This window comes from Tachyglossus aculeatus, chromosome 4 (assembly GCF_015852505.1).
Source record: "Tachyglossus aculeatus isolate mTacAcu1 chromosome 4, mTacAcu1.pri, whole genome shotgun sequence".
Lineage (NCBI taxonomy): Eukaryota > Metazoa > Chordata > Mammalia > Monotremata > Tachyglossidae > Tachyglossus > Tachyglossus aculeatus.
The window spans coordinates 22968100-22984827 of NC_052069.1; the positions used below are offsets into that span (position 1 = coordinate 22968100).

At 43.0% G+C, this 16728-nt stretch overlaps 1 non-coding gene across 1 annotated transcript; it reads right to left on the reverse strand.

Moving 5' to 3' along the window:
• Window positions 1–12174: 12174 nt before the first annotated feature.
• On the reverse strand, window positions 12175–12312 carry LOC119927415. The gene has a single exon (XR_005450421.1). It is a non-coding gene; the product is annotated as a small nucleolar RNA SNORA7 (small nucleolar RNA).
• Window positions 12313–16728: the final 4416 nt, after the last annotated feature.

Sequence of the window (16728 nt, forward strand, 5' to 3'; positions counted from 1 at the left end):
TGTGGACCCGTTTATGCAGCCTGCTTTATTTTGAATGGACCATAAATATTCAATATGAAATATACCGAGATGTAAAATAGCAGGTGCGGCAAATCTGTGGTGACGATACACTTAATGGGTGAAGGATTCAATATTCCATCTACTGAGCAAACAACTGTATATAAAAACCCCTTCCGAAGCTCTTTTATGAATGTCCGTGGGAAAAAAGAATCCATTTATTTTAAAAATGCCAGTATTCTTGTTGTGAAAGATAGCTCTGTATAATTGTGACAAAATGGATTAAAGCCATTGGCAAAGTTGTAAATATTTGAGTAACTTTAGGTCACATCTGCATGCATTTAGAAGGGGTAGTGGAAAAAATCTCTGTGTCTGTGGGACTTATTTTACTTGTACATTTCTATCCTACTTATTTTATTTTGTTGGTATGTTTGGTTCTGTTCTCTGTCTCCCCCTTTTAGACTGTGAGCCCACTGTTGGGCAGGGACTGTCTCTATGTGATGCCAATTTGTACTTCCCAAGCGCTTAGTACAGTGCTCTGCACATAGTAAGCACTCAATAAATACGATTGATTGATTGATTGATTGACTTATTTTTAACCAGAACATTTTGGGCACAACTAGAAAAAAATATTAATTTTCTACCTGATTAGATTGACCCTGTAACTTTCCTTGTTCCTTTTCTTTATTCCTGTTTTTCTCTTATCATTTCCTCGAATTCTTTTTCTTGTTGTGACCTTTCAGACCATTCTTGTATCATTCTTGTCTTTATTCCTTCTATTGTTTTTTAGTCTCTGCCCCACTGTATGTCGCTCTTCCCAGGTCGTTCTCCTCTCTTTCCCTTTCTCCTCACTTTTCTTCAGTGCTATTGTCAAAGTCAAGTAACTGCTTCTGTTTTAGAGAAGACAGAAGCTTTTTTTTTTCAGCCCTGACTATCCCCAAACACAAGCCACTGACTTGAGAGATGCGTCCTTGGCTAAAGCAACATCTCTTGGGTCAAGTGGCTGCTCATCTTTTGGTGAAAGATCAGGCACTTTGCAGTCAATGTTCCTCCAAAAAAATAAACTTTTCCCTGAGTGTATTTTACTGGTAGTCACTGCAATGATACCTTCTCCATTGTGGGTAAATTAACAGACAAGAGATCTATAATGGCTTCCAACCAGGAAAAATTAGGAATGAGAGAGAAAAGCAAGAGATTAGAACTGATAATAATAATTATGATGCTGATGATATTAGTGGTTAAGCACTTACCATGTTTCAGTCATTGTACTATGTACTGGGATAGAAACAAGATAATCAGGTCCCAGATGGGGCTCACAGAGAAGGCAAAGTGAAGTTAAGTGGCTTGCCCAACGTCACACAGCAGGTACATGGTTTACATTTTTGTATATGGGAAAATTATTTCTCCTAGTTTCTTTTCTCCACTCTTTTTTAAAAATGATATTTGATGAGCATTTACTATGTGCCGGGCACTGTTCTAAACCCTGGGATAGAAACAAACTAATCAGGTTGGACATTGTCCATGTTCCAAATGGGGCTCAGATTCTTAATCCCCATTTTCTAGATGAGGTAACTTGGGCCCAGGGAAGTTAAGTTACTTTCCCACAATTTAGTGTAAGCTAAACTGTAAGCTCATTGTGGATAGGGAATGCGTCTGTTTATTGTTGTATTATACTCTCCCAAATGCTTAGTACAGTGCTCTGCACAAAGTGCTCAATAAATGGATAAATAATATGATTGATTGAATGAATGAATATTATATATTTATATAAAATATACTATATAAAACATACTTCATACTTTATATAGTTACTTTATAAGTTTACTTTATATCTGGGGGACGACATCAATCCAAAGATTTATTGAGTGCATACTGTTACCTCTCTGTCCAAGCGTAACTAGCAGAAGTGCTGGGTTGAATGACTACCTGGGGAATTGAGGGAAAGTAGAGAATTAAGATAATTCAATCAGTGCATCATTCAACAGTTTTTATTATGGCATAAAGAAGATTATAAGCTCAATGTGGGCAGGGAATGGGTCTACCAACTCTGTTGTATTGTGCTTAGTGCTTAACCTCTAGACTGTGAGCCCGTTGTTGGGTAGGGACCGTCTCTATATATTGCCGATTTGTTCTTCCCAAGTGCTTAGTACAGTGCCCTGCACACAGTAAGCCCTCAATAAAACGATTGAATGAATGAATGAATGCACACAGTAAGCACTCAGTAAATAACATTGATAGTTTGACTGACTCTATTAGGTGCCATGAAATTCCTGTCCTTGAGGAATTTATAACACAGTGGGAAGGTAGGACCAGGATGGATGAAGAAGTTTCTCATTGGGAAAGTCAGACGAGCCTCAGTTTGGGAATTTCAGGACCAAAAACACACGTGGAAAAATTGACTGTGGCTTTAAGGTTTACGTGGCACCACTCGTACTCTCTGGTCCCTGCCAGTTACGGTGCCTTTGGGCCACAGAGTGCAACATATGAGTAGGTGGGGAAGGGGGAAGCAGAGGTGCCCAGAAAGATATTTTAGGTACAGGACCCATTTATGATCAAAGCGATCACAATATAGTGCCAATGCTGTGCCACAGGGCCATAGCCTGAAGGGCAGTTGCCCACAGTGGCCAGCTAATTTTCAGAAATCTTCGGAGGCCATTCCACCTCACCAAATGGCCCAAGCATCCCCAGTGATGGCACAGTCCGAAGGGAAGAAGCGGAAGTGAAACCCAGGTGTCCTGATTTCCCGAAATGGTGCTCTTCCCACTTTCCTAGGAGCAGGACTGAATTACACAGACCCTCAAATGTGCACAGGGCACAGGTCCTATCCCGACTGGATTATTGCACCAGCCTCCTCTCTGATCTCCCATCCTCCTGTCTCTCCTCACTTCAGTCTACACTTCACTATGCTACCCAGATCAACTTTGGGCAGAAACGTTCTGGGGATGTTACTCCCCTCCTCAAAAATCTCCAGTGGCCACCAGTCAACCTACAAATCCAGTAAAAACTCCTCACTCTCGGCTACAAGGCTCTCCATCACTTTGCCCCCTCCTACCTCACATCCCTTCTCTCCTTCTCCAGCCCAGCCTGTACCCCCAGTTCCTCTGCCGCTAACCTCTTCACTGTACTTCGTTCTCGCCTGTCCCACCATCGACCCCTGGTCCACGTCCTCCCCCTGGCCTGGAATGCCTTCCCTCCACACATCCGCCAAGCTAGCTCTCTTCCTCCCTTCAAAACCCTACTGAGAACTCACCTCCTCCAGGAGGCCTTCCCACACTGAGCCCCCTTTTTCCTCTCATCCTCCCTATCCCCCCTGCCCTACCTCCCTCCCCTCCCCACAGCACTTGTATATATATTTGTACAGATTTATTACTCTATTTATTTTACTTGTACATGTTTAGTATTCTATTTATTTTGTTAATGATTTGCATATAGCTTTAATTCTATTTCTTCTGACGACTTTGACACCTGTCTACATGTTTTGTTTTGTTGTCTGTCTCCCCTTTCTAGACTGTGAGCCCGCTGTTGGGTAGGGACCGTCTCTATATGTTGCTGACTTGGACTTCCCAAGCGTTTAGTACAGTGCTCTGCACACAGTAAGCACTCAATAAATACGATTGAATGAAAATGAATGAATTCCCACCAGCTGCCTGGACAGGCCTATGTTAGGAAGGGAACACTTCTTCAAGGAGCAAAGAGTCACAACTCTCAAACACGCAGACCAGTTTGAAGCCACAGTCGATGAGCACCTGATTGGTTTGGACCCCTGGAAAGGGTAGGATCTGATGACAGTCATTCCCAGTCACCGTGCTGATAGTGATATACAAAGTGTAATCTGTTCCAGAATAATTTAGGTGAGCTTCAGTGGCTACCTAATAAAGTGCTGTATGGGTATAATGGTTTGGCAATCCTCCCCTCTTTGCTTTTTCCAGAATGATGAGGATGTACATCTGTTTTATGGGCACTATATAAAATTTGCAACCATCTTTTCTCATCTCTTTGGGGCACTGTTGGAAAACACGTCAGGTCATAACTCAGGTCTGCTGGAGAATTCTTATGATGAACCTCACTTGTTCAAAACCACCTTTTCATATTAATCTGCCATATGCAATCACCATGTGTGAGATTTAGGATCGTATTTCAACACTGTGTACTACAATAGGAGGCTATCACATACTTCAACCAAAACATTAAGGAGAATTTGCTCTTCAAATAACAAGTACAGCACCAGGATTGTGGAAGAAATCCAGGTAATTATATTGCCCAATTTCCTAGTTCATAGACTACTCTGTGTTGTGATCAGCGAAAAAGATGTCTGGGGTTTGCTACGGGTTTCTATGAGTCGATGTGACTCATAAGGAAGGAAAAGCACATCGAAGCAGCCTTTTATTTGGCTTTCCCCCAAGAAGAACTCCCTCCTTCAGCATGCAGGGGTCCCTAATATTGAATGCCAGGAGCAGAGCCTTGGCAATGAATCTATTTCACAAGACGATGAAATCAGTTGATCAATAGGTTTGGCTGAAATGTGGCTCTTAGGTTGCTATTTAGCTATAATGCTCCACATGAAGTCAACTCACATTTTATCGCTCTATATGTTCAACACCCCACACATGGGCATAAGTTTTCCTGTGCCCCAACTTATTCTTCTGACACTGCAGTGCTATCTCTCCGAACAGGTTAATGTAGCCAGATGATGGTGCTCTAATTCTGCAGGCACATCCGGCCCAAATGTGCAATGAAAACTTGAAAATCAAATGGTGGAATATCACTGCATGTGTGCGGCTTTGATCCTGGGAGAGATTTCAAATTCTACCAGTGCTAGGATTGTGTTTTATGATTTTTTTATGGTATTAGTTAAGTTCACAGTCTTAATCCCCATTTTACAGATCAGGTAAATGAGATGCAGAGAAGTTAAGTGACTTGCCCAAAGTCACACAGCAGACAAGTGATGGGACTAGAACTCAGGCCAACTTCCAGGCCTGTGCTCTATCCAATGGGCTATTTGTTCCCAACATGGCCCAGTGGCTTGATAGGCGTGCCTCTCAACTGCCTAGTCAACAGTGCTCAGTAAACGCTGGGGCTGATGTGCACATAGCTTTAATTCTATTTGTTCCAATGATTTTGACACCTGTCTACATGTTTTGTTTTGTTGTCTATCTCCCCCTTCTAGATTGTGAGCCCTTTGTTGGATAGGGACCATCTCCATATGTTGCCGAGTTGTACTTCCCACGCACTCAGTACAGTGCTCTGCACACAGTAAGTGCTCAATAAATATGATTGAATGAATGAATTAATGAATGAATGAATGATGGTGGGAGAGCCTTCGAACAAATTAGTGAACTGCATGGCCATGTTGCAGGATTGGGCTGTACTGCCCGTGAGGTCACTTATTTTTTTGTTTTGAATGGTATTTGTTAAGCTCTTATGATGTGTCAAACACTGTTCTAAGACTGGGGTAGATACAAGATAATCAGGCTGGACACACTACCTGCCTCACAAAGGTCTCACAGTCTTAAGTTGGAGAGAGGAGATTTGAATCTCCATTTTACAGATGTAGTAACTGAGGTCCAGAGAAGTTAAGTGACTTGCCCAAAGTCACACAGCAGACAGGTGGCACGGCCAGGATTAGAGCCCAGCTCCTCTGACTCTTAGGCCCGGGCTCTATCAGGCCATGGTGCTTCCCTAATTAGAGCAGAGAAACCTGACACTTAAGATGCCTAAAGCTCTCCTACCTCCCCATGTGACCTAAGAGAAACAAAATGAGACTGGGGGTCAGGAAATCTGTGTTCAAGTCTCAATTCTGGTTCCACCTGGCTATGTCACCTTGGGCAAGTCATTTCCCAAGGTGATTTTGACACCTGTCTGCAAGTTCTGTTTTGTTGCCTGTCTCCCCCTTCTAGACTGTGAGCCCATTGCTGGGTAGGGACCGTCTCTATACATTGCCGACCTGGACTTACCAAGTGCTTAGTACAGTGCTCTGCACACAGTAAGCGCTCAATAAATATGATAGAATGAATGAATGAATGAATTTCATCACTCTGGAATTCAGTTTCCTTATCTGTAAAATGGACCTGAAGATAGCAGCATCTCCCTGTCCCTCAGAGATGCTGAGAGGATGAAATGAGAAAATCCCAACCTAAGATCATCTGGATTTTATTCCTCTCCTTAGCAGCTATGTGCATGTGCATCTTTATCTGTACAATGATTTAATTGGTTATCTCATCCTGATTTTTTGTACTACTCCCTGCTACATCCTTGTTCCTTGTCCTACTACCACCTTGGGTAAATACTTTCTGACTCTTTTTCTCATCTCATTATTATCAGAAGCAGCACGGTTTAGTGGATGAAGCACAGGCATGGGTTCAAATCCCGGCTCTGCCAATTGTCTGCTGTGTGACTCTGGACAAGTCACTTAACTTCTCTGTGCCTCAATTACCTCATCTGTAAAATGGGGATTAGGACTGTAAGCCCCCTGTGGAACAATCTGATCACCTTGTAACCTCCCCAGCACTTATAACAGTGCTTTGCACATAGTAAGCACTTAATAAATGCCATCATTAATTAATTAATTAATTAAAAAGGACATGGGTTTCAATCCTTGGGCAAGTCATCTCACTTCTCTGGCCTTAGTTACCTCATCTGTAAAATGGGGATTAAGACTGTGAGCCCAGTGTGGGACAGGGACTGTAACCAACCTGATTAACTTGTCCCTACTCCAGCACTTAGAACAGCACTTGGCACACAGTAAGCATTTCCCAAGTACCATAATCACCTGATTGTAAGACCTCTGAGGGCGTGGAGAGTGTGTCTTTCTTCTGTTGCACTGTGGTAAGAATTTGGGAGAGCGTATTACGTTCTCTAGGGGCTCAATAAATGTCATCGATGGTGATGAATCAATATGAAAGGACTTTGGAAAAGAGAAAACTGCCATGTGAATTCAAGGTGATTTTATCTTCCATCTCTCCTCCAAGATGAAGAATGACAGGATGTTGGGTTTTCAGGTATTCCTCCACATCTTTCCTCTGTAGCTATCTGGCTCTTCTCATTTGGCTAGAGCATATCCTGGGAGGGAAAAGCCATGGGGATTATCCAGATGCGAAGCTGGAGGAAGCAGAATTCCCTCCTCCCCACACGATTCAACCGCCCTCAAAACCAAGGCATTTGCATCTCTCCCTGTGCTCTTTCTCCCCAATGATCACGAACCCTAGCATCATGTCTGCTGGTGGGTGTTCATTCTGACGGGACCTGTAATTTCTGCCCCAAACCACTGGACTGGCTTCGAATCATCCCAGTGCTTTCTGGTATTTCCTATGGGATGACTTCGGGTTCATTTTAGTTTTATTCATCATTAAAATGAGAGTAATCTGCATACCTTTTAATCTGGGATTAGTCCCTCCGCTCAATTTTCCCTGCAGGCTGGCAGCTTCGACAACATTGACTTCTGACGGATTTCTACACGGCTGCCTGAGCGTCTGTGGTAATAGCAGGCCAATGTGCTATAGGAATGTTGGAAGATTTCTGCCCTGGATTCTGAGCAACAAACAACAGCTTTTAAAGAAAATGTTTTCATGTTCTCTAAAAAGGTCTTCACTAGTCACAAAACTTAAAATCATTTATCATCGAAAGAGACGTGGTTCTGCCTTCGGTTCTGACTCTGAGAGATCCCTCCTCTAAAATCCTCTCTCCCTATTTTAGGTTCATTATCATAGCAGTTAGGAGATACGGCTCTCAAAGATGGCACAATAATAAGAACCAAAGGGCTGTTCACAAAGAAATGAGATACAGTTCTGTGCACCGGTGAAACGGAAAAGAAAAGGAAAGGGGTTTTTGTGCTGCGCGTACAAGGTTAGGAATCACTGCTGATTTACAAAAATATAGGCTAGAGCTTTATCCATGTAGGGAGAACACGATGCTTGCATATCTCCAGAGATTCATTTTTGCATTAGACTAATATAGGCATGAGAAATTTCTTTCCTTTCATGAAGAGAGACTGTACATAAATCATGGGGGAAAACAGCAGATTATTCTTGTTTTTTTCCTCAAGTGCCGAGGCAGGAAGCTTTTTTAAAAAATTCCATACACAATCCCTGGTCACCCAAGGTGAATCAAATGACAAATAACATCTAGCGGTACAAATTCAACAGGCTGACCCTGTATCAAGCCTACAGGCAGTTCCTGTGTCTGCCGAACTCTCTGACCTCAGCTGGGAAACAAGTTGGGGACCCAAGTGTCACAGCTGAAAAAGCACAATATATTCTGGAGTTAGTCAGTGGGGTCCGGTCGGTGCCAAGAACATTCCAGGAATGACTGGGATTTGGCAGACAGAATTCTTCAGTACAGAGGAGGCAGAGGGGAAATTTAGTTCCACCCCACGAGAGAGAAGAGATCATTAGTTTTGAAATGGTACCCGCGTTTTCAGTCCCGGTTACTGTGAAGCTCTCAGTACAGTGGGGAACGAAACAGCAGAAATGTAGACTGGATTACTGAGCCATCGAGGGCGAGGGACAGTGCAGGCTTTTCCTGGATGATCCCAGATTTCTTTCTCCTTCCCGGAATTCTAAGCATAGACCAGGTCCTTGAAGGATGGAGACGGGAGGGAGGCTCTGCTTGGAGAAGCGGAGTGAAAAGAGCGTGGGCCCGGGAGCTAGGTGTCCCAGCGCTAGTTCTGGCTCTGCCACTTGGTACGTTTTCCATGTCTCAGTTTCTCATTTGTAAAATAGGGATTAAACACTTCTCCTCCATCACTTAGACTGTGAGTCCTGAGTGAGATGGGGACGGTATGCAACTGAATTATCCTTTATTTACCCCAGCCCTTTGTTCAGTTCTTGGTGCATAGTAAGTAATAATAATGAGGATAATGAAAGTACTTGTTAAGCACTTACGATGTGCCGAACACTGTTCAAAGGGCTGGGGTAGATACAAGTTAATCAAATTGGACACAAACAAGTAACAACTTCTTTGCGCCTCAGTTCCCTCATTTGCAAAATGGGGATTTGATACTCTGTTATCTCACCTACTCAAATTGTGAGTCCCTCGTGAGACCCGATTATCTTGTATTTCCCACATTACTTAATACACTGCTTGGCACATAATAAGCACTTTACATATGCCATAGTTATTATTATTACTTAACATATGCCACAATCATTATCCTTGTTTGCTACTACTACTAATAATTATGGTGTTTGTTAAGCACTTACTAGCCAGGCACTATACTAAGCACTGGAGTAGATATAATAATAATAATGGTATTTGTTAAGTGATTACTATGTGCGAAGCACTGTTCTAAGCACTGTGGAGGTTTCAAGGTGATCAGGTTGTCCCACAGGGGGCTCACAGTTTCAATCCCCATTTTACAGATGAGATAACTGAGGCACAGAGAAGTGAAGTGACTTGCCTAAAGTCACACAGCTGACAGGTGGCAGACCCAGGATTTGAACCCATGACCTCTGACTCCAAAACCCGTGCTCTTTCTACTGAGCCACGCTGCTTCTCCGATATAAGCAAATCAGGTTGTTCACAGTTCTTGTCCCATGTGGGGCTCAAAGTCTCAATCCTCAGATGAGGTAGCTGAGGCCCAGAGATGTGAAATGACTTGCCCAAGGTCACACAGCAGACTAGTTAGAAGTAGCATGGCCTAATGGATAGAGCACGGGGCTGGGAGTCAGAAGGTCATGAGTTCTAATCCCAGCTCTGCCACTTGTCTGATGTATGACCTTGGGCAAGTCACTTCATTTCTCTGGGCCTCAGTTCCCTCATCTATAAAATGAGGATTAAGACTGTGAGCCTTATGTGGGATAGGGACTGTGTCTAAACTATTATCTTGTCTCTACCTCATGCTTAGAACAGTGCCTGGCACACAGCAAGAGAAGCAGTGTGGCTCAGTGTCAAGAGCCCGGGCTTTGGAGTCAGAGGTCATGGGTTCAAATCCTGGCTCCTCCAGTTGTCAGCTGTGTAACTCTGGGTAAGTCACTTTACTTCTCTGGGCCTCAGTTCCCTCATCTGTAAAATGGGGAGGAAGACTGAGAGCCCCCCATGAGATAACCTGATCACCTTGTATCCCCCCAACACTTAGAACAGTGCTTGGCACATAATAAGCATAGAGAAGCATAGAGAAGCAGCGTGGCTCAGTGGAAAGAGCATAGGCTTTGGAGTCAGAGGTAATGGGTTCGAATCCCAGCTCCACCACATGTCTATTGTGTGACCTGGGGCAAGTCACTTAACTTCTCTGAGCCTCAGTTACCTCATCTGTAAAATGGGGATTAAGACTGTGAGCCCCCTGTGGGACAACCTGATCGCCTTGTAACCTCCCCAGCGCTTAGAACAGTGCTTTGCACATAGTAAGAGCTTAATAAATGCCATTATTATTAATAAGCACTTAATAAATGCCATTATTATTATTATAGTAAGTGCTTAACAAATACTATTAAAAAAAAGTGGCAGAGCCAGGATTAGAACCCATGCCCTTCGTACTTCCCAAGTGCTTAATACAGTGCTCTGCACACAGTAAGCGCTCAATAAATACTATTGAACGAATGAATGAATGAATGACCCCCAAGCTTGTGCTCTATCCACTATGCCATGCTGCTTCTCGTTTGAGGGGAAGCATCATTGCCAGAGCTGGTCCAAGTATTCGCAGTGATAGATTTCCAGCTGCGCCATCTTCCCTGCATCTGAACTTGCCCAGCTTATGATGGAGGTATGGGGCTTAAACTCTGGATGGCAGGTGGGACAGTAAGCAGGGTGTCAAGAGCAACAGGCAAGGACTCAGCTGGCCATCAGTGGCAGCTGTCAATCATGGGGATGGGAGCGATGCAGACAAATGGGAGGAGCACAATGATCACATGTCCCCAAATCCCCCTCTGCCAGCGACCAACACAACTCCTTAAAGCCCGATTCCAGGGCAATTGCAATGAGAGTGACAACACTTGTCATTTCCCAATTCCTCTCTGATTTGGTGAAAACAGAGCAGAACTAATTGGCTCTCTTAGCAACTGCCTGGGTTTGGGATTCTCTGGGGAAATTAATGTTGGTTTGTCCCCATGTGGACACAGCAAGTGATATGCCCAGCAGCTGTTCTGGGGCTTGGCATTCCTTGGGTGCTCACTCAAGGATCAATATGATTTGAATTACGGACCTGAGGTACCAATTCCCTATCTTCCTGCAGCCCCTCACCATCTTCCACCCAAATTGGGTAGCTTTGTTCTTTGCCCTTCTCCTGGCTTTATTTTTTTTAATGATATTTGTTAAGCACTTATTACCTGTCAAGCACTGTTCTAAGCCCTCTGATAGATACAAGTTAGACTGGACACAGTCCCTGTAATACATGACGCTCACAGTGTAATCAGGAAGTAATGAGTGTAATCAGATGAAGCCACACAGCCTACAGGATAGAGTGTGGGCGTGGGAGTCGGAAGGACCTGGGTTCTAATCCCCACCTGTCAACTTGTCTGCTGTGTGACCATGCGCAAGTCATTTCACTTCTCTGGGTCTCAGTTACCTCTTCTGTAAAATGGGGACTGACACTGTGAGTTCCGTGTGGGCCAGGGAGAGTGTCCAGTCCAATTTGCTTGTATCCACCCCAGTCTTTAATATAGTGCTGGGTACATAGTGAGTGCTTAACAAATACCACAATTATTGTAATTAATAGGAAGGATCACTCTAGAAGTCGTCTCTTCCCCATCCTCCCACATCAGTGCTTCTCTCCACCCTCTATTCCACTAGATTAACTTGTATCTACCCCAGTGTTTAGAACAGGGCTTGGCACATAGTAAATACCTAACAGATAATAATAATAATAATAATAATAATAATAATAATAATAATAATAATAATAATAATAATAATAATAATAATGATGCCTCCCCTCCTCACCAAGTTGTTGGGGCACATGCATGACTGGAGTTGTTCCAGCCACAGCTGTCTCCAATTCAACCTAAAATTACCCCATTCTTGTCTTATGCTGTTGAATCATCCCCAACCCATAGCTACACCAGGGACACATCTCTCCCAGAGGATGGAGCCCCACCTCCATCTGCAATCATTCTGATAGCATATCCATAGAGTCTTCTTGGTAAAAGTAGGGAAGTGGTGTATCATTGCCTCCTTCCGCACAATCAACTCGAGTCTCTAGCCTCGATGCTCTGCCATGCCACTGCTGCCCAGCACAGGGGGATTTTGACTTGTAGCAGATTGTCTTCCCCCTACTAGCTGCTGCCTGAGCTAGGAATGGAATGGATAGGCCTCTGCTTGACTCTCCCTCCCTTATCCGAGACTGGTAGAGTACTGAAGACTCTCCAGGTGTGACCCTGAGAGTGGAAAGTTACCCCATACTAGGTTTTTTTTCCTTCTTCCTAAAATGCCCCACCCACTGTACCAATCAGACGTACCGATCCAGTGCTTACTCTTGTGCATAGTACAGTAGAAGGAAAAGACACCATCTCTCCCCATAAGGAGCTTAAAATCTAGCAGGGAAGTTTGTAGTTTAAATCTAAGAGAGGCAGGGATGGCTCTAGGGTATCAACAGTGTGCCTAATTAGGCCCTCATTTCTCCTACTCTCCCTTCCTTCTAAATAAAGAATAATGAATAAATAATAAATCATGAATGGATCAATACCATTGATTGATTCATCCTCAGCGAGGGCCACACTACAGGACTTTTGCTCCTTGCAATCTCATTAAGGCAGGATAGAGAAGCAGCATAATGTAGAGTGGATAGAACACGGGCCTGGGAATCAAAAGGTCCTGAGTTCTAATCCCGGTGATCTCATCTGTAAAATGAGGATTAAGACTGTGAGCCCCAGGTGGAACATGGAGGGTGTCCAACCTGATTAGTTTGGACACTTAGTGCTTAGAACAGCACTTGACACATAGTAAGTGCTTAACCATTATTATTATTAAAGGCTTCTTAACTTCCTGGCAGGCTTTTCTCTTTGACATGACTTGTGTGCAGAGAGATCAGCAAAGATTCCCTTCTACATGTCCTGAGCTAAATAAATGTCGATTATATTGCAGGATAATGTGGTCATTTATGGTTTTTGGGGAACTGCAGTTTCCTACCTTGCAATGCAATTCCACCACCAACACTGTTTCTTTTAATTTCCCAATGATTTTCCTTAATAGGCAGAATTATGATGAGTTATGGTACAGCATAATGTAACCTGACAAGACGGGCCATTCTCCACATTCACAGAAACATTCCCCTCCCCTCGAGAAGAAGCTGTAAAAGTGTGATCAGCTTGAAGGAAATTAATCACACCTAAGATACTGACTGACCTCTCATTGGGACTGGGAAAAAGGAACACCTTTCCTGTTGATTGATTACACATCACAGCATGGGAAAAGCATGTGTGCTCTCACAGCTTCTACTCACACAGATTTTCATCAGTCTTCAGTGTGGAGTGAATAAAGATACTTCTACTGTTGTTTAAGGTCAGGAGTGGGAAAAGGGAAAAAATGATGGGATCCTTAATTTTGATAACATTCAAGAAGACAGTATTTTGAATTTATTAATTATCTTTTCTGTAATCAGATCTTAAGGATGATATCTCATTTGTCTTCACACCATTCTTCTTATACTGTTGTGAAGGGGCAAGCATAGTTATCTCAATGAATGAAGTCTCCATACTGAAGTTTGTTGGAAAACAACCTTGTCTTTATGGACATTTGGCACTGGGAACATGTACAGACGTCATATCAAAAACCCAACACCTTGTCATCTTGTTGTGGGAGATGTTTGAGTTGCATCTAGTAGAATGACATTTCGTTGGGTACATTTCAGCAGGGATTAATTTCACATCTATTATTGCATGAGGAACAGAATTAGAAATTCCCTGTTTGAGACTAAGAATCTCAAGTTAAGAATCCTGGAAACCATATCTGGCTTGAAGTGGAAAAATGGGATTTGTTTCGTGATGCTGTGATGGAGCAAAAGGTGGTGCTGTAATTTATTTAATCATATTTTTTGAGCACTTACTGTGCAGAGCACTATACTAATTGCTTGGGAGAGTACAATACAACAATAAACAGACTCATTCCCTGCCCACAGTGAGCTTACAGTCTAGAGCGGGGGAAACAGACATCAATATAAATAAACTACAGATAGACACATAAGTGCTGCGGGGCTGGGAGGGGAATGAACAAAGAGCAAGTGAAGCAGACACCTTTTTGTGGGGACCCTATTTATACCTTGCACTCACACACTGAACACTGATTTTAGTTACCGTGTTGGGCATAAAGACAACTGAACGAGAAGCAGCGTGGCTCAGTGGAAAGAGCCTGGGCTTTGGAGTCAGAGGTCATGGGTTCAAATCCCGGCTCCGCCAATTGTCAGCTGTGTGACTTTGGGCAAGTGACTTCACTTCTCTGTGCCTCAGTTACCTCATCTGTAAAATGGTGATTAAGTCTGTGAGCCCCCCGTGGGACAACCTGGTCACCTTGTAACCTCCCCAGAGCTTAGAACAGTGCTTTGCACGTAGTAAGTGCTTAATAAATACCATAATTATTATTATTATTATTATTAATGAGGATCGGAGGACATTTCATTGAACTTTCAGGTAAGCCAGTTCAAATGTTACTTCTGCAAAGACATATTTTCCAATTTTTATTAGGGTAGAAATAATATTAATATTTTTACAGGGCCTTCCATGGTCACTTTTTGTGTAGTCATATAGGGTAAGACTCCCCAAAACTCTAACCATCAGCTTGGCCTAATGGATACAGCACGGGCAAGCTCCAGGGAGTCAGAAGGACCTAGGTTCTAATCCTGGCTCTTCATCTTGTCTGCTGGGTGACCTTGGGCAAGTCAGTTTACTTCTCTGTGCCTCAGTTACCTCATCTATAAAATGGAGATTAGGACTGTGAGCTCCATGTGGGACATGGACTTTGTTCAAGCTGATTACTTTGTATCTACCCTAGTGTTTAAAACAGTGTCTGGCATATAGTAAGTGCTTAACAAATACCAAAAAACAAAAAGATGACAAAACTAGAATTTAAAGGCTAGGTCGGTCAGCCTTTAACGCATTTCTCCGAAAATTAAGGACCTAAAATTCACTATGATTTCCACTGTCTAGATAATTGATAATTCAGATGTCCATTTGAGCGTATTTTTGAGGCCCAAGTTATCTGGATCATTTTCTAGGGTAGACTCAATTACTGTGACAAACTAATAATCAAATCAATCAATCACACTTTTTGAATGCTCTGTGTGCAGAGCAGTGTGCTCAGTGCTTGGGAGAGTACAATATAACACAGTTGGTAGGCACATTCCCTTCCCGCAATAGCTTAAGGTCTAGAGGAAGGTATTGACTGAGTGTCTATTGAATGCTAAACACTATACTTAGCAGTTGAGGGACTAAAGGCATCCTTTGGTTAGATAATGACACTGCTGACAGGGTGCATCCTTGAGTGTCACAATCTTCCAGAGACAGTCTTTTGCATACTTTGTTCAAGGGAATTCAGAGAAGCAGCGTGGCTCAGTGGAAACAGCACGGGCTTTGGAGTCAGAGGTCATGGGTTCAAATCCTTGTCAGCTGTGTGACTTTGGGCAAGTCACTTCACTTCTCAGTCCCTCATTTGTAAAATGTGAGCCCGGTGTTGTGTAGGAACCGTCTCTATATGTTGCCAACTTGTACTTCCCAAGCGCTTAGTACAGTGCTCTGCACACAGTAAGCGCTCAATAAATACGATTGAATGAATGAATGACTGTGAGCCCCACATGGGACAACTTGATCACCTTGGAACCTCCCCAGCGCTTAGAACAGTGTTTTGCACATAGTAAGTGCTTAATAAATGCCATCATTATTATTAATTCAGAGGGCTACCTTTTCTGAGCCTTTTTTGAGCCCTGGACTTTTGGGTGAACAGTTGGTTGAGAGGGAAGGTACTGCCTCTCATCAACAGGACCTGAGCTAGAGTTGTGTTTGTCATAGTGGTGATGGTTTGCTCTGAGTCATCCCTACTCTCCCTTCCAGTCTTCCTAAAGACAGTAACACATGTTGCCAGATTGCTGGTAAGGAGCATGCACGCTATGAGCCCACTGTTGGGTATATATATGTTGCCAACTTGTACTTCCCAAGTGCTTAGTACAGTGCTCTGCACACAGTAAGTGCTCAATAAATACGATTGAATGAATGAATGCGGATTGTGGTCCCAGGCTGACTATCTGAGTCCTTGATAACAGCAGATTCCACCAGGCTGGCAAAGTACAACAGGAACAAGAAACAAGTTTTCTGCCCTCAAGGAATGTACGATTTAATGGAAAAGACAAAGAAATATTCTGCAGTTTTATGAATTGAGAAAGCAGAACAAGGAACCAGAGTAAAACAGAAAGTGGGCGAAAAGATCGGGATGAAACAGGTAAACAAATAACTCAATGCACAGATAAGGAAATGAAATAGATAAATTTATATATATTTATATATATATATAATGTAATATATATGTATACACACTAACGAGTGCTAAGGATAGGATAGTGACAAGCTAGGAAGCAAGTGACAGCAAGAAGTCCCAAAAGCTGAATTCCCATTCTCATGTTTTTTCAAGTCCTGTGAATTCAGGTTTGGCCTGTTTCTGCCTTTTTTTTTTTTCCGGAAATCCAGTGTTTATCATTCCTAGTGGGAGCACCTGGAGCAGGCATTTTCCCAAACATGAGTAATTGCTCAGACAATGTGCAGTCCAGCTGAGCTAGCTGCTCTCTAGGGCTCCTGAACCTATCTTTGGAGGTTTTCTCGC